We start from the raw sequence: 22,123 nt of genomic DNA, 5'->3' as shown, positions 1-22,123 counted from the left end.
TGACTCAAGAAGGTAATTCTAAATTGCCTGTAGTATTTACTGTTCCTCCAGGGACTGGTTTCATGTCTCTCATTCACTGTCTTTCTGTCACTCTGTTAACATCCATAGTTTACTTTGCGCAGTGCTCAGCACGTAATGCATCATTTCTGTTACGGGAAATCTTTGACCTGCAGGCTGATGTCATAGACCGATTCACACTGAAGGCTCCCTGCAGTTCTCCCTCACATCTCAACCTCCAGGCTCTGAACTTCAGTCCCATGAGCCCAACCACCTACTGAGCATTTTCCTGAGGGTAACCAGCCTGAACCTTAAACTTGGCATGCTACGATCAAATTAAGATTGACCACCCACTGACTAACGATACCATTGCGCAATCACACGACACATAAGGTCGTTTTGGTCAATGATGGACCACATATACAAAAGTGTTCCCATAGGATTATAGCATTTTTCCTGTACATTTTCTATATTTAGGTGCACACATACCACTGTGTTACAGTTGCCTACAGTATTCAGTACAGTAGCATGCTGTACAGGTTTAAGCAATAGGCTACACCATAAAGCCTACATGTGTAGTAGGCTATACCACCTAGGTTTGTGTATGTACACTTTAAATAATGTTCGCATGACAACAAACTCGCCTAAAAATGAACTTCTCAGAATGTAGCCCCAACATTAAGTAATGCACAACTGTATTGAGAAGGAACTGTCCAAGATACACTAAATGAAGATAGTATCAATTTAGTATGATACTTCTTGGACTAAGAAATAATTTATGTTAACAACTACCAATATTATTATATTTGCCTAAAGCAGGAGTCAGCAAATTTCTTATGTAAAGGGTTAGATATATATTTCTAGCTTTGTACGCCATACAGTCCACGTTGTACTCAATGCTACCATCATAGTGCAAAAGCAGCCACCACAAGTAAACAAATGAGCAGAAACGAAAAGGCACAGATGAATGAGTGTGGCTGTGTTTCAATAAAACTCTACTTGTGGACAGTAAAATTTGAATTTCATGTGTCACAAAACATCATTATCCTTTTGATTTTTTTTCCAGCACCAAATATAAACACGATTCTTAGCTTAAGGGTCATGCCAAATTAGCTAGTGGGCTGGATTTGGCCCATGGGTCACAGTTGGCTGACCCCTGGCTTACAGCCTCTCAGGAAGGATGTAGCAGACACTGGTAACAGTGATCATCTCCAAGGAGGGAACTGGGCGTAGATCGGAGATGGATCAAGAGAGAGACTTTCACTGAATACTTTTCTGTATTGTTTGACTACTGTGCATGCATGGTTAAAAAAAAATCAATTATGAATGGGCTCCCCATCTAAGTTCACGCTTACTTCTATCAATGTCAACGTTAACTCTCCTGGTTAAGCGGGCTTATAACTGCCAGGTCAACTTTGACTCTCCTATTTCAGTCTCTCATCCCAACAGCAGTCAGATCTGAAATCCACTAGCCCAGTTCACCAAAGTGCCTCAGCCTACTACTGGCCATCTCTTACTCCCTCCCCTTCCCCCATTCCTACTACTGTCTTTACCACTCAACTGTCATTTACATACAACCTTGATCTTCAACTGACTTTTTACTCCAAAAAAATCTTTCCAAAAGAGAGACTGAAGTTCTTTAAGGATTGGACTATTTATTGCAATTCCTTGCCTTCCCTCTCGGCTCCTATACCAGTGCCTTGTACATAGTAGGAATGTAATAAATAGTTGCTTGATTGCCAATCTCTCATCCTGCTAGAAATGATTAGGAACAGAGAACAAAGATTCACCTACAATAAAAGCTGGTTCTGAGACATGCAGCAGGGAAAGAGTACACAAAAGCTCAAAGGATTTGGGGAAAAAAATCGTAGTAAAGGACATTTAGGGAGAGAAAAGAGGCTCTGCTTTGGAGAAGGAAGTCAGGAAGAATGCCTCCGGTGATGGTGCGGGTGCGGGGAGGAACTTGCCCTAATTCCAATCTCTAGTGCATTAGCATAGAGTTAGGGAAACCCCTTATCCTCAGCTGGGAGATTTTGGTGATCCCAGAATGAGAGCCTCCCACATTTTGGAGGGATCTGAGCATTAAGCAATCTGCCCTCCCACCTGGTGCAGGAAAAGGCCTCTGCAACCACTATGAAAGATGATTATCCACAGGCCGCTTGAACTCCTGCAGAGACAGCACACTCACTACTTTGGAAGGTAGCCTACTCCATTGTTGAAGAGTGCTATTAGAAAGTTCTTCTGTTTCGGCCAGGCGCGGTGGCTCACACCTGTAATACTAGTACTTTGGGAGGCTGAGGCAGGCAGATCACCTGAGGTTGGGAGTTTGAGACCAGCCTGACCAACATGGAGAAACCCCGTCTCTACTAAAAATACAAAATTAGCCAGAGGCGGTGGCACATGCCTGTAATCCCAGCTACTTGGGAGGCTGAGGCAGGAGAATCTCTTGAACGTGGGAGGCAGAGGTTGTGGTGAGCCAAGATCATGCCATTGCACTCCAGCCTGGGCAAGAAGAGCGAAACTCTGTCTCAAAAAAAAAAAAAAAAGAGTTCTTCTGCTTCTACTCATTGTTTCTAGTTCCAGAACTAAGCAGATTAGGGCTTCTTGAGTGTGTAACAAAAAAACTAATGATAACTGCCAAATACAATACAGTTTTCAAATATTTCTTCCTTCCAAGATGTTCAAAGGGTTTTTAAACACACAAAATCATCAACTTTTTGGAACTGAAAGTACCTTTGCTCAAAAATGTTTATTGAATGAAATTGAATATAATTCCTTTTCCTACTTTCCAACATGAAAGCCATAAGGTTATGCTCTAAAGGGAATCATTTTATTTCTTTAGAGGAGGAAACTTCACAATTATCCATGGCCATGCAGGACCTAAAATCCTTAAACTCAGAAAATGCATCCTAAGATCTAAACTGAATCCCTCATGCAAAAGTGTTTCCTCTGGTCTCAGCCCATTTCTTACCCTTCCTACTGCAGGCATTAAGTTGGTGCTACATGACAAAATGCTAATGCCTAATGCTTGAGCCAGTGCCAGATAGATGCTTTATACATATCGTCTCATTGAATTCCCACAGAAACTCTGGAGGTGGAAGGTGGTATTCCCATTTTACAGCACAGGAAAACTCACGGTTAGAAGAGTTAGCTAACTTGCCCAGCATCAAACAGCTAGTCAGTGACACAGCCAAAATTCAGTTAGGTCTGCTCAGCTTCAAAACTCAGTCTTTTCCCTACAGTCCAAGACTTCCATGACAGTCGACCATCTCTGCCAACCTCACTCTGTCCCTGAAATGTGCAGACATGCTTATTTCCATAATTTCCATCAGAAGCATGGGAGTGATGAACAGGACACAGCAATCCTACTGTCCCTGTCCAGATTCCACCCTCTGGAGGTGGTCAGGCCTTCCTGGGATGGAAGAACCAAGAGCAAAACCATTCAAAGCATCCCAGAAACACTCAACGGCTGAGTGGCACCTTTCTGGCCCACAAGTGGCACACAGTCCTGTGCTTTCCCACAACCTGCCCTTGCTTGGGTCTGGCTCCAGGCCTTACTACGGGGCTGGGGTGCTCAGGACCCCATGAAGCGTGGCATTGTTTGGGCAGCACAAACACAACGTTTACCTGGGTCCTGGCACCTTTTCTCGGCAGCTCTGCTTTTGGTAAATATTTGGCTGGCTCACCCAGGAGAGGACCACAGGACCTCTTTACCCATATCCCAACAATCCCAGTTCTACAAAGATGGGCTAGAGTGTACTAGGGACGGGCACAGAAGAATCACAAACGCCAAAATGCAGCCACTTCCCGAGTCATCAGTAGAAATCAGTTTGCCTCTAGTGCACTCTCTGAGAAGCTCTGAAGCGTTTGCATCAAGACCCTTAGCCCTCTTTCTTTCTTTCTTTCTTTCTTTCTTTCTTTCTTTCTTTCTTTCTTTCTTTCTTTCTTTCTTTCTTTCTGTCTCTCTCTCTCTCTCTCTCTCCCTTCTTTCCTTTTTTTCTTTTCCCTCCCTCCCTCCCTTCCTTCTTTCCTTCCTTATGTTGCCCAGGCCAGTCTTGAACTCCTGGCCTCAAGTGTTCCTCCCACCTCAGCTTCTCAAAGCACTGGAATTACAAGTGGGAGCCACTGTGCCCAGCCCTTAGCCCATTTCCAAAGCTCAGCTCCAAATCCCAGGATGGTTCCTGACTAATCTGTCCAGTTGGAGTTCACCATCTTAGTGACGCACTCCACAGAATAGTCAGGCCTCCCCACATGGCTCATCTTTTCAACCTAACTTACAGGGTTCTGGAAAAACACCCGGTTGTCCTGCACTCCAGGATGCCTGCCTCCAGAAACATGCACATTCCTGGGTTCATCTGGCCTCGGTGGCTCCCTAAAAATAGGGATGACTTCTCCATTTCTCAAGAGCACAAACCACAGCCAGGAGTTCAGAGCTCACATAAGATGTTACTATTGAAGAAAGAATCCGACCTTGAGGCTACTGCTTCTCTTCTCAGTCCCTGATGAGAAAATACTCTTTTTGACAGTCTATATCCCATTTTATCCCAAGGAAATCATATGATGCTCCACCTCCGTGCCCCCATCCTTAGGTTGCTGTCCTTGAGATTTTCACCTGACATTCTGCAGCTACCCACCTTTCTATCTGTCATCTCCCTGGGAGACATGGTCATTAGCAGAGAGCACCATGTAGGTGTCTAATTAAGCAAGCAGCAGTAAATGCAGAAACCCGTTCAAGCCACCCCACAGAGCATCCACCCGGGGATCCTCTTACAGGCAGCACCCTCCCCCGAGCTTCCTGGAAAGGTCTCTATTGTTTGCCTAGAACACAGAAAAGTGTCTGATTCTGTCCTCCTACTTATCTGCTGGCACAGACTTCCTGGCCTCTGCACAACCCCAGGGGGTACTATTCCCATATAGCACAATGTGAGTGGTGCCCTCAGAATTGTGGGACACAGCAGCACTGGTGGGTGGGAAAGTGAGGGTCCCCAGATGGGGAGGGACAGGGTCTGAGGGATGTCCTCTTACCTGTCTTCTTTAGGGGTCCCAGAGCCATATCCTGCTATCCTAGTATTTTGAGATCAGGGCACAGGAAGCAAGGTGCCCTCAGATTGATGAGAAGATGCCAGAGGCAGAGGTGGGCAGTGTGAGTGGTTCAGCCACTCCTCTCACCTGTGTCTCGGAGTCCTGTTGTCCGCACTATAGCTCACCTGTTCCTGTTTCACCCTTCAAATGGAATGTTCCACTTCCCCTGTGAGCCTGGGGAGATAAATAAATTCCCTGTTCTAGAAACGGTTTCTTCTTTGAGACTGAAGTCTCTGGAATTTCATCCAATATTTCTGCAGATGATAATTGAGTGACTGGGCCAACAGCGAATGCAGAGAAGGATCCTGGAAGGACAAGACTGATCCTAACTGGCCACCCCTCCCCCTGGCCCGGGGATGATCTAACCAAGGAGACTGGAGGGGAATAGACAGACACCTGCTGCCTCTGTAGCTGCTGGCCAACCTCACTCTCAGATGTCAGATGGGTACCCCAACCAAGCTGGGGCAAGAAATAGCAGAACCCTCCTTAACTTCTTCTCCTGTGCCTTTCCTTGAGTCAAGCTTGTCTTTCTTCTAGGCCCTTATCTCCCTGCCTCAGAGACTTTTATCCACTTCATCTCTTACCCCCACAATGGCGCAGGGGCAGTAGAAATGCTGGTATGGATGCTCCCAAGCTTTGCACGGGGACAGCATGTATGCTGGTATTGGGGAGGAGGGAATACCTCAGGGACAGATCCAGGTCTTCTAATTCCACAGGGGCTTCAATGACCCCCAAACCCAACCCCTAGAGGTATCAATGCAGGCCTCAGTGCTCTCACGTGCCCCAGAGCTCTGCCAGCTTGGCTCGGAACCCTGGCACACACTCTTGCACCACACCAAGATATGTGTGTTCTTTCTGGAAGAAATGGGAGAATGACAGCCCTGTCCAGCTGTTTTCCAATTCCTGTGAGACAAACTGGACTTTGATTACGGCAGGAATGATTTAGGTTAGATACTAAGAATCATTTGAAATGGGTGATAAGAGGACATTTAGGACTCTGCCCTGGGCCTTTAAAATTAAAGCCAATTTCCCCTCCACTGGCTATGGCTCAATGCCTGTTTCATCATGTGACTCTCCTGCTCAGAAATCCTCAGTGGTCATCCCTCCCCTGCCTGCTACATAAGAGTCCACCTCCACGGCTTTGCATCCAAGGCCCACTGCAGCACGTCCCCACTCATCTTTCAAATGTCATATTCTATGGCTCCATGTGTAAGTTTTCTAGTTCAACCTGACTGAACTTTGCAATATTTCCCCGAAAGGCCTTAGGCATTCCTGCTCTGGCGGTGTCATTCCCCTTCCCTCTCCCCCAGATGCCTGTTAAATCCAAATCTCCCAGGGGAAGGCAGGTGGACACCATGTTAAGGCTGAGCTCAAATGCCACCTCTTTCAGAAGGCCCCAGTTAAACACCCTCAGCCCACAGAAAACCCCCTCTGCCGTGAAGTTGTAGGCATATGTTAGCCAGTCATTCCCTAGAAATGTCCTGAGCATGACAGTGCTAGAGACTGAGCCGAGATATGGTCCCCACCTTCAAGGAAACCCTAATCTAGAGAGTGGATACAGATAAAAGCAAACCAACAAAACCATCCTCGATCAGAGGCAGCCTGGGATGAGGGCAGTGTGAGTGAGGAGCCGGGGAGGTGCCCAGGGGAGGCTGCAGCATGAGAGGACAAGGCCAGGTGTTTTAGAGGAAGTCACAGGAAGGAGACGGGAGATTACTGGGGTCCCTGGACTAGGTCAAGGTTCGTGTTGGGAAGTAACAACAATTCTATAAACGTTTACTGTGTGTTTACTATGGACACTGTGGGAATGCTTCCTATTTATGAGCTTGCTTATTCCTCATAACTAAATGAAGCTGGACAGGTATTCGGGGCCAGACTGTGGAGTCCCGCGATGCATGTAATGCAATGCATGAAGTGGCTCCAGCTCAATAAATATTTTCTCATTGATCAATGGATAAATGATGTTTGAAGGCTCACTCCCAGTGGGAGGAAGCTAGAATTCTTCAGGAGCAACTAAAGCTCTGAAAAATATTTTTCTAACTTTTTAAACTATTAAAAGAAACACCGGCACTGACAAGGGGAGGAGAGGCCCTGGTTGGGTAAGAACCTGACTTTCTTGATACAGGATGTGGAGAGTGGGTGTGAGAGCACTCTCTGTGCCCACAAGAAACCCAAGTAGGCTCAGGGAGACAGCTGCCGGGGAAGACAGCTGCAGGCTGCTCAGAATAGGGACATGGGAGAAATGCTTTCAATGGGTGAGTCCAGGGGTACCCAACCCCTTGTTCCCAGTGCCTTTGCAGGATATGTGGGGGTAGGGTTCACTCAGCACCACCCAGAGCTGGCAGAGCCTCCGAAGCTGAGCGTGCCCTGCCTCCCCACTCATTGGCACAGTGACTTGGCTAACTCATTCCAGAGAGATGGAGGTCCTTCTAAAAGGTCACAGTTTCCCTCAGTTTCCATCTTTTCTGGTCTCCCAGTCTTTGATTTAACTTTTATCTGGCCAACTGGAATTTAAGCCCATTCCCTACTGAAGAGCTCAATACAGGTATCAAACTTACCCATTTGAACCCATTCCCCACTAGGGAAATCAATAAAGATGTCAGCTCATTCCTCTTTCCTTTGGCATCTGTGTTAGGATATCCCAGGGTGGGACTCAATCACCCTACTGGTGTTTTACCAGCGGGAACTAGGGCTGAAGAACAGAGGAGCCAGAAGATGAACCCCAGACAGATAAAGCGGCCTCTTCGTATCCACTCCTTAAACGTCTCCAAGGCTAATCACATAATCTACCGCGCCATCTGTAGCTGAAATGACCAGAACTGGACGTCTGGAGGTGCCTTCCAGTCTCCTCCAGCCTGGACCAAATCACTGAGCATCTCTCGGCCTCTTTTCCCCACCTGTAGAATGGAATGGAACCTATGCTCACCAAATTCAGCTCTTTTGAGCATAAAATAACTTGGTAAATATAAAAATGCTCAAAAAGTTAAACCAAAAAGTTAAGCATAGGGTACTGCTGATAGAATACCAATCCAGGCCTACAGAGGCCCTCAGGGACAGCAAGCAGCCCTGGGTCCTAGCTCCAGGCAGGGGCTCCAGCTTGGAAGGTCTTTCCTGATTTGAGTCTGGGAAGAGATAAGATAACAATCAGTGATGTTGTTCCAGCAGCTAGGCCTCTTCTGAGAGTTTATCAGTAGAATCTGCCCAACCAGGAACGCAAGCCCGGCCCCACCTGTAGCCTTCACCTCCTCAGCCAGCGCTGAGGGTCTAGGCCTATTTTCTTTAGAACCTCACATCTGGGAACAGGAGGCACCTTCTCATCCATCTCAGAGCTCCACCAACACTCCCGGCTAGATCCCCACCCACCTTTGAACACAGGCCACATGGAGGAAGTCTGCCATTTCTTTCTCCTCAGAAGTTTTCCTCTAACTACCCCGTCTTACAGACAGTGTCCTTCAAACTGTGGCTTTGGAATCATCAGTGAGTTGGGAATTCAGAGTAGTAAACATAATCCAAATTGGCACATGGGAGAAATGCATTTTTAATAATTGAATGGAACAGAACAGAACATAGCGTATACTGCACTTGGTAAGAATAAGTATTATTTTGGGACACTTTTGTTAAAACACACACACAATATAAGAATCCTGGCTCAGCCACTTAATCTTTCTATGCTTCCATTTCTTCATTTTAAAATGAGGACGATAACAGTATCCACCTCATATCGTTGTTGTGAGGACTGTAATAATTGATATTCATGGAGCATTTGGAAAAGTACTTTACACAAGTGCTATATAAAAGTGTTATTTCATACGCTTATACACACAGGAGTGCAAGTGTGTGTACATGTGCGTGCATGAGTATCTTTGCTTACAAGGTAAATATTCTTCTGTAGGGTAGAGAAAAAACTGAAAGTCACTATGTGGGAGAAGCTAAGAAGTGTCTCTCCAAAGACAATCTGTTCTTGGAGCCCAATTCCCAGGGCTCGGGAGATTCCACAGGTGTCTGCCCTGGCTTTAGAGAAGGAGACAGAGGTGACTGGAGGAGCAGTGGCTGGACAGAGCGTGTAGAGGATCTGAGAGCACAGGACCAAGTGCTTCAAACTGACTCATTTACTCCGCATGAAATTCAGTGGGGTAGGTACTATTATTACCCCTGCTGTACAAGTGAGGAAACTGAACCACAGAGAGGTTAAGTTGCCACACAGCTAGGAAGTAGCAGGGCCTGGATTTGAACTCTGCCTCCCAAGTCTGGACTTGGAACCACTGAACTACAGCGTCTGTTTCACTTTGCAGCCAACTTCTTGCACAGCAGGGGAAGGCTGGCCCTCAGAGGTTTTGGCCACTGAGGAGCTGACCTTGTCTGAGAGAGGGGTGGCTTCATAAGGGTGTCCTCATAGGCACTCGCCTCAAATCCAAGCAAGTTAATGTTCAAGTGCTTTGAACTCAGGAAGCAATAACTCCAGGGTCCCACTATAAAGTCCAGAGCTTTCTACTACAATAGCTGGTGATAATAAACTCGGTTAACAGGGCTCATAACCATATAATGCATTAAGTACTTGTTTAATTTGAACAGTAGAAAGCTGACCAGATGACATTACATCTCTCCCACACCTTTTATTCTGGAAGACTCGGGTTCTTTCTGAGCATGTCTCATTTCATTTTCTCCATGGTCCAGAGGTGTTAGGAGGGGAAGATTCTCTGACTTGCCAGAGGCCACTCTATGAGTGAGCCTGCAGTGCAGAGACGGAAGGTTTCTGGTCCGGTAAATGCGAGAACAGAAAATCAGGTAATCTCCATCTCCAAGTTCCTGTGGTCCCTAGCTTTCTCAATCTGCCCTTGCTTCCTTCCCATCTTGATAACCATGCAAAGTCACCCGAAAACAAGGTACTCGGTTCATCTCTAGAACTGACCCTGTGCCACATCAACCCAGTAGATACTTCCGGTGGGAAGGAAAGAGGAGAAAGAAGACAAGAGTGGGCTGTAACTGTGGAATCACTCTCCTTTCCCCCGTGAGGCGCCCACAGTCCTTTCCTGTGCTATGCAACATTTCATAACACCGGGAGCAGGAGGAGGAGCAGGCTGTCAGTCTTACAGACTGTTTCCTCCAAAATTCCGTGTCCCAATCGCTGTCCTTACAAATGAGAGCTGGCTAACTATCTCCTCATACTGGGCACAACTCAAGATGTTTCATATCTTTCCATTCTGTGGTAAGCCCCAAACATACATTATTTTTTTAATAACTGAGGAAATGGAGATCAAGAGACATTAAGAGACTTACCCATTGTCACACTGTGTGAACGTAAGCGAGGGAGGGTCCCAGTAAGGTGGGCTTCTTTTAGAGCTAGTAGGCACTTCTAGTCCCCTGTCCCCACCCAACAGGAGTGGTCCCTCCCTCCTGTGCACTTTGTCTGTAAGTCAGACGCAGGTATTTCTGAGTCACGCCTGTTGTCCTGCATTGCAGTCATTTGTTTACATGTCTGTCTCCCCCACAGCACTCTGAGTTCCTTGAGGGCAGTGGCCGTGTCTTACTCATCTTTGCATTCCTGGTATCTGACATATAAACATTTCTCAATAAATATTTGGGGAAGAAAGGGAGGAAAGGGAGGACAGAAGGGAGACATACAGAGGGAGGAAAGAGACAAGGGAGAAAGAGGTAGGGTGGGTGGGGATGAGGAGGGAGGGAGGAAGAGTGGGTGCGTGGATACCAGGAGCTCATGGTCATCTCAAGCCAGTGCAACTGAATCCTGGTACACCACCCTCTGCGGGTCTAATTCTAACAGGGATGAGTGGAACAGGCTGTCTTCCTAGAGTCCCCCCGGGATGTAACTAGAGAGCACTAGTAGCAGAGTGGCCTTTCAGCCACCAAGGGGCCAGGAAGCCACAGGACTTCAGACACTGCTGCCCCATCCTCCTTATTCTCTCCTTTACCACCACAAAGAAGGGAACAAAGAACCAGCTGCCTCTTCCCTGGGGGAGTGCTGTGCTCCACCACCCCTTCATGCCTCCATGCCCACCCATTTAATGGAGGCTCGGTGCTGTCTTGGGTGATGGAAGCGGATTTAGGAGGATGGCGGCATGCAATGTACACTGGGTAGACCCCTCCACTTGACTCCCAACCCCTGAGGGAGGGGTGAGCATGGGGGGTGCTTCTCAGGTGGGGAGCTGGTGCCAGCAGTGCCCTGAGGAAGGAGCCATGCCCTCCATCTGGATTCACCATACCCACGGCTCAGTTCCCCAGGAGACTGAGGGTGGGAGGGAGCAGTGGCTTCTATAGGAAGGGGCTCTGAGCAGGCTTGGTGCCTGCATGACGCAGGGAAACAACTAGAAACCATAACTTAGCAACTTGGCTTCTCTCTGGAATTTCCCTGGGGCAAAGAAATAGGGAAACTTTCTGGTCAGTCCTGTTTATACGGAGCCCCTCTAGGGCCCCACAGCTCCTCCTTCTTTTCTGGAAAGTGCTGGGACCCCTATCTCTCCCCACATGGCTATTGCTCATACGTCAACTGCTCCCTCCACGTGCTCTGTGGAGACCTCTTGTATGCACGGCACACTGAGCTGGCCTGCGGCACTCTTGGAGCTCATCTCTAGAGTATGTGTGTGTACAATGGGGAGTGGGCAGAGGGGTTCTTCGCCTTCCCCCAAAAAACTCAGAATAATTCCATTACATTCGGCAAAGCCTCCCTGATCTCTTTTGAAAAACATGTTCTCAAGCCAAGTCTGGTGCGTGCCAGGCAGCCCAGCACCTGGAAATGAAGCAGGAGGCTATTTCCAAGGGATCTTGTAGCTTCTCCTTTGTGCCAAAGAAGGGGGAGGATGGTGAAGGGGGAGGTCCGGGCTCAATCACAGTAGACCCTTTAAATGGACAAAGCTGTTGTTTCGGGTCAGAATATGGAGTAGGGTTACCCAGAGGCCATGGCTGCCCACAAGGATGGTAGAGGGAGTCAAGCAACATCATCAGGACAGTCCACTACATAAAGCACCGCTCAGGGGAAGCCAGAGGGGCTGAACTCTCATTCTGACCTCACAGCTAATATGCTGTGCACCCTCAGGCAGGTCACAAGCCTCTCTGATCCTCAGAATCCTGAGGATCTGCACATGACCATAAGGATGGGAGCAAGGAGAGGAAAGGAAGCAAATTGATTGTGCCCCATGTTTGCTTATAACTTGTAAAGGATTAAGTTCAGCCTCCTGCATAGGGCTGTCAAGGCTTTTCACAAGCTGGCCCACCTTCCAGCCTCCCATACTGCCCCGCTGCAGTGCGCTCTGTGCTACAGCCTCTGACTCTGCTAATCTAGTTCCGGTGCCCGTGCTTCCTCCTGCATCTCAGCCTCTGTGCATGCTGTTTCTTCTGCTGGAACCTCAAACCTTCCAGCCTACCCTTCCCATACTTTAAGTTTCAACCTAACCTGACCCTACAACCACTTCTTACTTCCACCCAGGCAGTCTTCCTCCCTCTGTGTTTGCAAACCACTCTATGCATCCAATCTTACTTTTCTTCATCCTTTGTTTACATGTGTGTCTCCGCTGCTAGACTGTGAAACTGAAAGGACAAGGACCATGTCAAATGCATCTTTCATTCAATAAGCATTTAATAAATGTCTGCTGTGTGTCTGCCAGAATACAAAGGAGAAAAGGGCAGGCTCACAGTCTGCTGGCCCAGTGCTTAAGGCAGTGCAGGCCCGAGTGGGCCCAGCCTACTGCTGAATCAGGAAAGGCAGGCCCAGGAGCTGCCCCTGGGGCTCTGGCAGGGCATGCTCTGCCTTCTCTCCCTTAGCAGGAGACTAAAAAATATTGAGAATAAACTAAAAACATAAACCACCACCACTTGTGGAGCAGTTTATCATGTGCTATGTAGCCACTGTTCTCTATACTTTAGCTAGTCCTCAAATTAACTCTCTGGCAAAAGGCTTTGTTACTCTGACTTCATATATGAGAAAAGTGGCGCCCAGAGAGGTTAGGAAGCTTTCTTAATGTCACACAGCAGTCAGCAGAGCTTGCACAGGCCCTCAGGTCCGTCTGAACCCGCACCCTACACACACCCCTTTAGTCTCATGCTGTCCAATTTAACACACTAACAATGAGTGCCTATTTGTGCCCAGACTTCTTGTTTAAAGGAAGGAAATGATGATCGATTCACCTCAAGGCTGTAAACTGGATGACTTTAGTCCTAGCTGCCCTGGCATCCTTCTGGAAGTTCTCTGTGCCCTTGCTTTCCACCACAACAGAAGTTCCCAGGACTCGTAATGAGCCACACCAGCTCCCTGGCATGACTTGGGAAGCCAGTGGGGTCACACAGCAAACTGGTGCCATCCAGCTTTCGCCACCTTCAAAGTGCAGTTAGTGGACGATAGAAGCTGGCTGCTTAGCAGGTGGTCTCAGGCAGTCCCAGGCCTCCACAGCTTCAACCACTGTCACTATTATCCAGAGCTATCAGCCAGTGGGATTCTTTCCCTAATGGGCAGGCAGCAGATAATGGGCCTCCTGTGGTCTACTCCCTACCAACCAGAATCACACTCCTCACACATGCTCCTCCACATTCCCCCAACCAAGCATTTACTCTCTCAAATCCCAGTTGTGGCTACTGAGCATGTAAACTCCTATCCTACTCCTTTTATTCTGGGGACTGCTCTTCCCACCCCAATCAAGCTAACTGGCCCTATGTATTTTGCAAATTCCCTTCCTGTCCCATGGAGTGTCATTCTATGGATGCAAGGTCTTCCCATTCTAAATCTAAATCATCTCTCCCAGGAAACCCTCCCTGAAAGACCATGCCCAAACCTGAGGAAAATTCCCTTTGCTTTGAATTTCCTTGGAACTTAATGCCTTCCCCGCTTTTACATTGGTTGGAGCCCTTTATGTCACATTTATTCACTTGACAAACATTTGCTAAGGGTCTACAGCTATGTGGCAGGCATTAACTGTGTATCTACTATGTGCCACAGCGCACCATGCTGGGCCCTGACACTCAGTGCCCTCCGGGAGCTTGCACTCATGTTAATTATCTTCAGAGCCTTGCCTGGGGGAGGCCCGCCTCTGCACTTAGATGGGCCAGTCTCCCAAGGACTGTCTTCTCTTTGCTCCATCCTAGCACCTGACATTTAATAGGTCTTTTGCATCGTTATCTCATCTTATCTCCACAGCACCCCTCAAGGTAGGATGGAGACACTGAGGCTCAGAAAAGATGAAGCGACCTGTCCAATAGCTTCCAGCTGGTTACCAGCTGAATCATCAATAGAAATTCAGGTCCTCTGACTCCCAAGGCAAGTAGCCTTTGCCCCACAACATGCAGACCAGGATCACTGAGAGCTAGATGTGACCAAAGTGATGACTTCTCAACTGCTGTCACAGCCAAATGGACATTTCGGAAGAAAGAAAGCTAATGTGAAATTAGAGAGCATTATAAACTGCTTGTGTAACTGGAAAGTTTCAACAAGGTTGTGCTTGTATTCCTGGTGCATAATAGGTGCTCAGTATGTATTTGTCAAATGAATAAACAGCTTACTAGAGAGGTAAATGGCAGAGGGTGTAAGCTACCTAGTATTAAAATAATAGCTATTTATTGAGTGCATACTTGTGTGAGGAATAATTCTAAATGCAACTCATCTGATCTTCACAACAGCCTTTTGAGATGGTTATTGTTCTGACCTCTCTTTTAGGATGAGGAACCTGAGACAAAATCAGGTTAAATATCCTGCCTGAGGATGGAGTGGCAGGACTTGGAAAGAACCTGGGCAGACTGATTCCAGAGCTGTGCTCTTCAAGTTAGCCCAGTACAGTTCATCCATGAGATCACTCAATTCTAATTACAAGCATGCTGAATGAGTGCTGAGTGAGACCTGAAGTAACACTTCTGTCCTGGGCCCCAGGGTTCTACCTGAGTCTGCATGAGTCACTCCTAGAGACAATGAGGTACAATAAAAGTGCAGCCGGTAGGGATGTGTTTCAGCCACAGGAGGACTTCAGGAGCCCTCTTTGGGGCCCACATCCCAGAATCCTGCTGTGACCCGTGGGCCAGTCCTGCAAAGGGCAGTTCTTTGCTCTGACTTTGATTGCCAGGCATCCCTGGTAAGAGTCAGGGCTATGGATTGTGAAGGGATTTTGAAGATGGAAGGAAATTTTTAGTATCTCAAAGGCTGAAGTAGAAGATAGAATAGGGTTTGTCACTGGGGACAAAGACATGCTGAAAAGATTTATAAATAGGATAAAGAAAGGGGCCTCAATGAATAAGCCCTTTATGGGATAGGATACGAAGGGCAGGACTGGGCAATAGGAAACTCCAGCTCTGGCTACTTTGCGGTCCCCATTAGAGAGGCAGCTCATGCTGAGACAGAAATGTCTCACCATCAATAAGACAAGGAAAGGAACCAAATGAAGAGAACTTAGAAACAGTTTTCTCTGAGGTTGAGTTTCTCTGAAAAAGTCTTATCTGGGAGGGATACAATTCAGAAGAAATGAGTGAAAGTGGAGAGACTATTCCAGAAGTCACAAAAGCTGAAGGCTTTAAGTCTAAAGGTGCTGAATTGGAAGTCGATTTGGATCCTGGTGTTTTTATCTGACCTGAGGCCAACAGCTTACTAAACCTTCCATAGACATCAGTTTCTCCATTCATTAAAAGGGTATTGTGTCACCTGTTTGTGTCTTTGTCCTTGGGCTTAGGAACTGTGTTGGGTAAAGGAGACTGGAGATCACACGATGCCTGAGTTACTTAGAAGAGAGGAGATGCAGGAATACAGAATTTGATCAGAGCTTTCAGCAAGGGAGAGGCAGAAGTCACCTCCACGCTGTACTTCAGTTACACCAGTCGCATTTAGAGAGATGCAACTATTTTGATTGTCTTAGCGCTCCTGAGAGATAGGAAAGTCTAGTGCCAGGCACCTTGGGTGGGCAACGTTTCTTCCCAGTTATCTACAAGTTCAGCTTTCTGGGGTCAGCCCATTGAAAATGAATATCAGTAAGAAATGTTTCCTGCAATTAAAGCAATAAAGAGAAATGCAAACTGGGTTTAGAGGGCTGGCAGGGGGAGAATCCCTAGGGACATGGTGGTCAACTATCCCAGTTTGCCCAGGACTTTCAGTGCTCAAATTGGGAGAATCTCAGGCACACTGGGACAAATTGGTTGCCCTGCCAAAGAACTCACATAAATAAATCTCTGGTTTGACAAAGAACCAATGGGCACCACACGAGATCTTCATGCTCAGAAATATTGAGAGCTCAGGTCCCAGGCCTAGGAGCCCGAATGCCCAGCTGCCTGCTTGGTGAGCCCTCAGCATGCATGTCACTGTGGGCAAGTCCCTGCCTCACTGGGCTTTGGTTCCTCTATAAGATCTGGATGGGTTTTCCTTCCTATCTGGAAGACAAAATCCTATTAGAAACTTCTAAAGGTGCTCAGGACCCTGAGCCCTGAGAAACTTCCTTACTGGTAGCTTCTTAGAGTAGCCTGTGAACAAACGCAGGAGGCCTTGGTGCAAGACTCTAGTCTGCCTGTCCCTAAGGTCACTTAGTTCTGCAAAGATCTCAGGGCCCAGGTGAACAAGGGGTGGAAGGTCAGCATGGGGAGAAGTAGTAGCTACCGTTTCCAGGCTGCCAATGCCAAGCACCGCTGGGCTGCCATTAACATATAGACTGGGCTGAACACAAAAGGGGCAGAGTCCCTCTGCCCGCAGCGAGCCCCATTCCTCACCCTGCCCAGCCCCCTCATCCAGCACAGTGAGCCATGCGTCCCCTGGCTTGAGTCCACTTAATTTTCTCCTAAGCTGCTTTGTGAGGCAGGCTCTGAGCACTCCACGTGTCCAGTCCTGCTGTGGCCAACTTTCTCCACGGCCGAGGGCAGCTCCAGTTCCATGCCCCCTTCTGCCAGCTGAAACAGAGCCCGGCTCCAACTGTGCCCTTCAGTTTGTGGAGACCAGAGGGCACAAGTAGATACTCAGCTCCTCTGTCCCTTAGACCCAATCCAGCCAGGAGAATAAAGCTTCTCCCTCCTGCCTGTGCCAACACACAGTCACGTCTTAGCTCATCAAATGTTCTATCAGTGCCCACTATGTGCAAAGCACTGGCAAAGAAGCAGAGACAATCAAGACCCATATTCAGAACCCAAAAAGGGCCATGAGAGCACAGACAGAAGAGGCTTCCCAGCTCTCATTCTAACAAGCCTTTGCATGGCTGCCCCAGTCCGTACCACCTCCCAAACCCAAGTGAGCACCACAGAGGCATGGAGACAAATGAGAAAGAAGAGAACCAAAAGTTTGGTTAATTCACAAAGCAGGGCTCCAGGTGATAGATTATCGAGCCTTACACCCACACACAACACATTTCTAGCAAATAATTTTTGCTGTCCAAGCCCTAAATCTGACTGCTAAGGATCAAACTAGAGAATTAAGAGTCAGAGGATAAATATAATCAAACCCCTTTCCTTCTCCTTGGTTGGCTGGTTCATTCATTCATTCCATATATATTTTACGAGTGCCTTCTGTGTGCCAGCATGGAGCTCAGCACTAGGACTTGACCTCACTCAGCATACGCTGTCTTTCATCATCCTTAGTCTAGCTCCCTCCTTCCTATATGATCCAAATAGAGCGAGGATCTGCTCACTGCCCAAACCCTGGGGCCTCTGCACTTAGGCAGGGAGTGGTCCAGGCAGAAGTGTGCTGAATACGGCAGCCTCTGTAGCAGGGAATTGTGGACAAAGCAGCTACTTGGGTTTCAGCCTCTCCCCAGTCTCTCTCCACCCCCTCTTCCTCCTCCTGGGAGAGAAACCCTGCCACTCTCTGCTCACATGCTTGAGTCACAAGGCTGAACTCCCAGCAAAAGAAGTAGCTCAAGGATGTAACAGGCGCGAGCCCAGTGAAACAGAAATACAGCATTTCATTTTGTTCACTGTGCACCATTCTTCCTCATTTAATGCCCAAGAAAGCAGGACCAGGGCTTCCTGCTTGTTTGTCCTTCCTACCTCTCCCACCCACCTGGCACTGAGGCCTTGCTGCCGATTTATCCTCAGCTCCATTCGTTTCTGTCTCCCTCTCAAGGCCCACAGAGGGTATCTTGTGTCTCTAGTGCCCCGCATGTGGAGAGGTACAGGAAGTAGACAGTGATAAGGAGCTAGCACAGGGCAAATGAGCCCTGATGCCGACAGGTCCCTTCTGGGAGCCCCTCTTGGCCTGGAATCTCTGGCCCACTGAGGCCCAGGAGAGCGCTGGGAGCCCCGTGGTTGATCGGCACCTTGCAAGTAGGCTTCCTCATCTGTCCAGGCACGTTGTGGTGTCCAATTGTCTAACTGCAGATTTCCACCTCTGATCTGCACAGGCAGATGGGTGAGCAGCTGTGCCAGGCCGCAGGGGACCACAAGCTCCTGGGGAGGAGGCACAGCCACCTGGCTCTCTAGACCAAGGCCTCAGAGGGCCTGTCTCAAGGGCAAGAGACAGCCCAGGCCTCCAAAAGGGAAAAATACAAGAGCAGGTCTAAGCCAAACCCCAATCCTCTCTCCTCTCTCCTCACTTGCTCCCATTCCTAAGGAAAGGACAGGGCAGGTAGCAGAGAGCTGGGATGGCTGGCTTTCCTTTCCCATTTGAGGCATATCCTCTGACTCACTGTGTTTCTGAAAGCCAGTTCCCTGACTTCTCTGGATAAAACCTCATTATTCTCAAAATTAGAGCTGGAGCCCTGTCTGCTTTCTGATGACACTGACTGGGATAAAAAGGAAAGAAGCTGCTTTTATTTATTTTATTTATTTATTTATTTTTGAGATGCAGTTTTGCTCTTGTTGCCCAGGCTGGAGTGCAATGGTACAATCTTGGCTCACTGCAACTCCTGCCTCCTAGGTTCAAGGGATTCTCTTATCTCAGCCTCCTGAGTTGCCGGGATTACAGGCATGTGCCACCACGCCCAGCTAATTTTGTATTTTTAGCAGAGACAGGGTTTCTCCATGTTGGCCAGGCTGGTCTTGAACTCCCGACCTCAGGTGATCCGCCTGCCTCGGCCACCCAAAGTGCTGGGATTACAGGTGTGAGCCATTGCACCCAACCCACAGCCAATTTTCTTTCTTTTTCTTTTTTTAGACAGAGTTTCGCTCTTATTGCGCAGGCTGGAGTGCAATGGCGCCATCTTGGCTCACTGCAACCTCTGCCTCCCGGGTTCCCCTGTAATCCCAAAGTGCTGGGATTACAGGCATGAGCCACTGTCAACTTTCAATTGTCTGCTGCTACTCTGTCCCTGTGCAGTGTCTGCACACTCTTGCAGCTAGATACTAGATTGCTATGAGTAGATGGTTTCAAAATAACAATAGCTGACATTTATTGCACATCTACTATATCCCAGGCACTATGCTGAGCTCTTTGTTTATATCGTCTCACTTAATATTCATAACAACCTTATAAGGTTGGATAGACACTAATGCGGAGAGAAGTTACTAGAAAGTGATGGAGCCACAATCTGCAGCCAAGCCAGCTGACCTCAAAGCTCCACTCTTACCCTCTGTGTTGCACCACTTCTTGTGTGTGTATGTTTTGTAGACTGTAAGCTATTATTATTATTATAGAGTTATTATTAAGTCACTGATAGTAGAAAGAGCCCGGGGTGATTATAGGGGATAGTCAAGAAAGATTTATGTCTGAGCATTAATCTGATTAAACATGGCTGAACTGTATTTCAGAGCTAATTGGAAAAGTTATTTAGGATGTTTCAGGCTCTGACTCTCTCCATCAGTACGAAGACTTAAACATGACTGGAAAGCAATGCAAAGGACTCTTTCCAGAACCTTCAACCTGGCCTTTATGGGGCCACTGTCTTACCAATCCACAGAGAAGCCAGAACAGGTGGGAGTGGGCCACCCTGTTGCCATTCCAGAGCCTCTACCACAACAACACCTCCCAGAGAAGGGCCTCTTTCCAAAGCAGAAGATCACTTACTGTGAGATCAAAGAAGCAACGTCTGATTAGAGAGTCATTAATAGGCAATTAGCCTGTAATGGATTAATGGAGCTAGGCAAAGATCATCTAGGCTGCCAATATCACACACAAAAAGAGACAACCAGACATCGTGTGCCTCCTGAGAGATGTGCATACCACGAATGGATTCTTGCCTCCGTCCCACAAATAAGTAAATTAAAGGAACCTGAATTTGATTAAGCCCTAAATCTAACTACATTTACAGGAACTACAGGGACAGCATAACATGTTAAATGACACGATGAGGATGCAATCAGCCAAATCCAGAATGTGAAAAACTCTACAGGACAATCACCCAAGCTGCATGCAGTGACTCATGTCTGTAATCCCAGCTACTGGAGAGGCCAAGGCGGGCAGATCATTGAGGCCAGGAGTTTGAGACCAGCCTGGGCAACAAAGTGAGACCCTGTCTCAAAAAAAAAAAAAAAAAAAAAAAAAAAAAAAAAAAAAGCCATATAATCCAGTTTCTTCAGAAGAGAGAGAACAACTACAGATTAGGAGTGATTTAAATGCTGTAATGACCAATCACAATGAATAGACCTTATTTGGATCCAAATTTAAAAGAACACTAGAAATACATATATATATATATAAAATCAGGGAGATGTAAACATTAACAGGATAGTTGATTACATTAAGGAATTGTTCATTTTGCTTAGGTGTGCTCATGTTTTGGTATTTTTCTTAGAGTCCCTATCTTTACATTTGATCTTAGCCAAAAAGCTGCGAGGCGGGGTTTTACCATGTTGGGCAGGTGATCCACCCGCCTTGACCTCCCAAAGTGCCAGGATTACAGGCGTGAGAAACTGCACCCGGCCGGAAGTCCCTTTCTTTAGAGATGAAATATTCAGCTGTCTAGGATTTGCTTCAAAATTGTCAGAGGGCAGAAAGGACCAGGAATATACTTGAAACAAGACTGACTAAGAGATGTCTTCAAAACCGCTGAAACTTGGGCACACTGGTGTTATTGTATTAGTCTCTCTACTTTTGTGTATGCTTGATTCTCTAATAAAAAGCTTTAAAAATATAAATCAGACCCTACAGATTAGGAGTAACTGTGCTAGGCGATAGTGCAATAAACTCCTTTAAGCTGGCCAGGCCTCTGGAGGTCTTGCTCTGGAGAACTCGTAGAGAGAACCCTCAGGCTGTTCTTCCCTTCCCAGCAGAACCACTGTGACAAGTTAGAGCTCACTTTCTATGGCCAGATCCCCTCGGAGCCTTTGACACAGGTACAGCCAGTGCTACCAAAGAGGAAGCAGCCCTCCCAAGGCCCCACCATGAGGTTGTGAAGGAGCCTCATTCTGTCTTCCAATGTGAAGCACCCTTCCTTCCCTAGATCACCCTGGCTCAGAGCCGAAAACAAAGAGCATCTCCAGCCTCATACTGAGTTCGGCCTTTTGGTACCCTGGGTTCTGGAAAGAAGCATCTCGGCCAGGCACGGTGGCTCACACCTGTAATACTAGCACTTTGGGAGGCCGAGGCAGGCAGATCAGCTGAGGTCAGGGGTTCGAGACCAGTATGGCCAACATGGCAAAACCCCATCTCCACTAAAAATACAAAAAAATTAGCTATGCATGGTGGTAGCACATGCCTCTAATCCCAGCGACTCTGGAGGCTGAGGCAGGAGAATTTCTTGAACCAAGGAGGCGAAGGTTGCAGTGAGCTGAGATCACACCACTGCACTCCAGCCTGGGCATCAAAGTGAGACTCTGTCTCAAAAAAAGCATGAGCATCTCAGCCAGGCAGCACCTGCAGCAACTGATCAAATGCCTTGTTGCCTTTCTGCCTGCATTAGATAGGTACCAGCAGTGGGACATGGGAAGAAGAAAGGAGGCAGAAGGTGTGGAAAGGAAAAGAACACAGAAGAGCTGAGCACCCAAGTCCATGCTCCAGCCCAGCCCAGCCCAATAACCAACGCTACAGCCAACCCCACCTTGGGCAAACAGCTGGCACCTCCCAGGCTGCTTCCTCCCTTAGCACTTCCTGGTGCTACTGATCCCAGGGAGAGGAGAGAAGAACATTCTGCAGGAAAGAGAACTGGTGGAAAAAGAGACAGAGAGTTCAGAAGGGAGATGATGAATATTCAGTTTTTAGAGAAGTCCTTTG

General features: G+C 47.6%; 1 protein-coding gene across 20 annotated transcripts in view; it reads right to left on the bottom strand.

Annotated features, from left to right (window-relative positions):
* Nucleotides 1–22,123, bottom strand: part of PLEKHA6 (pleckstrin homology domain containing A6) — a 156,703-nt gene that overhangs the window by 88,851 nt on the left and 45,729 nt on the right. The window contains exon 1 of one of the 20 annotated variants that reach the window (XM_050762495.1): nucleotides 5,167–7,030. The exons of the other annotated variants lie outside the window; for them this stretch is intronic. The gene's annotated coding sequence lies outside the window, so the exon portion shown is untranslated. Of the gene's footprint in view, nucleotides 1–5,166; nucleotides 7,031–22,123 lie in introns of those variants that run through there. 20 annotated transcript variants of the gene reach the window in all.

This window comes from Macaca thibetana, chromosome 1 (assembly GCF_024542745.1).
Source record: "Macaca thibetana thibetana isolate TM-01 chromosome 1, ASM2454274v1, whole genome shotgun sequence".
NCBI classification, from domain to species: Eukaryota; Metazoa; Chordata; class Mammalia; order Primates; family Cercopithecidae; genus Macaca; species Macaca thibetana.
The sequence above is the reverse complement of the archived record's forward strand: the minus strand, read 5'-3'. Positions and strand labels throughout refer to the sequence as shown.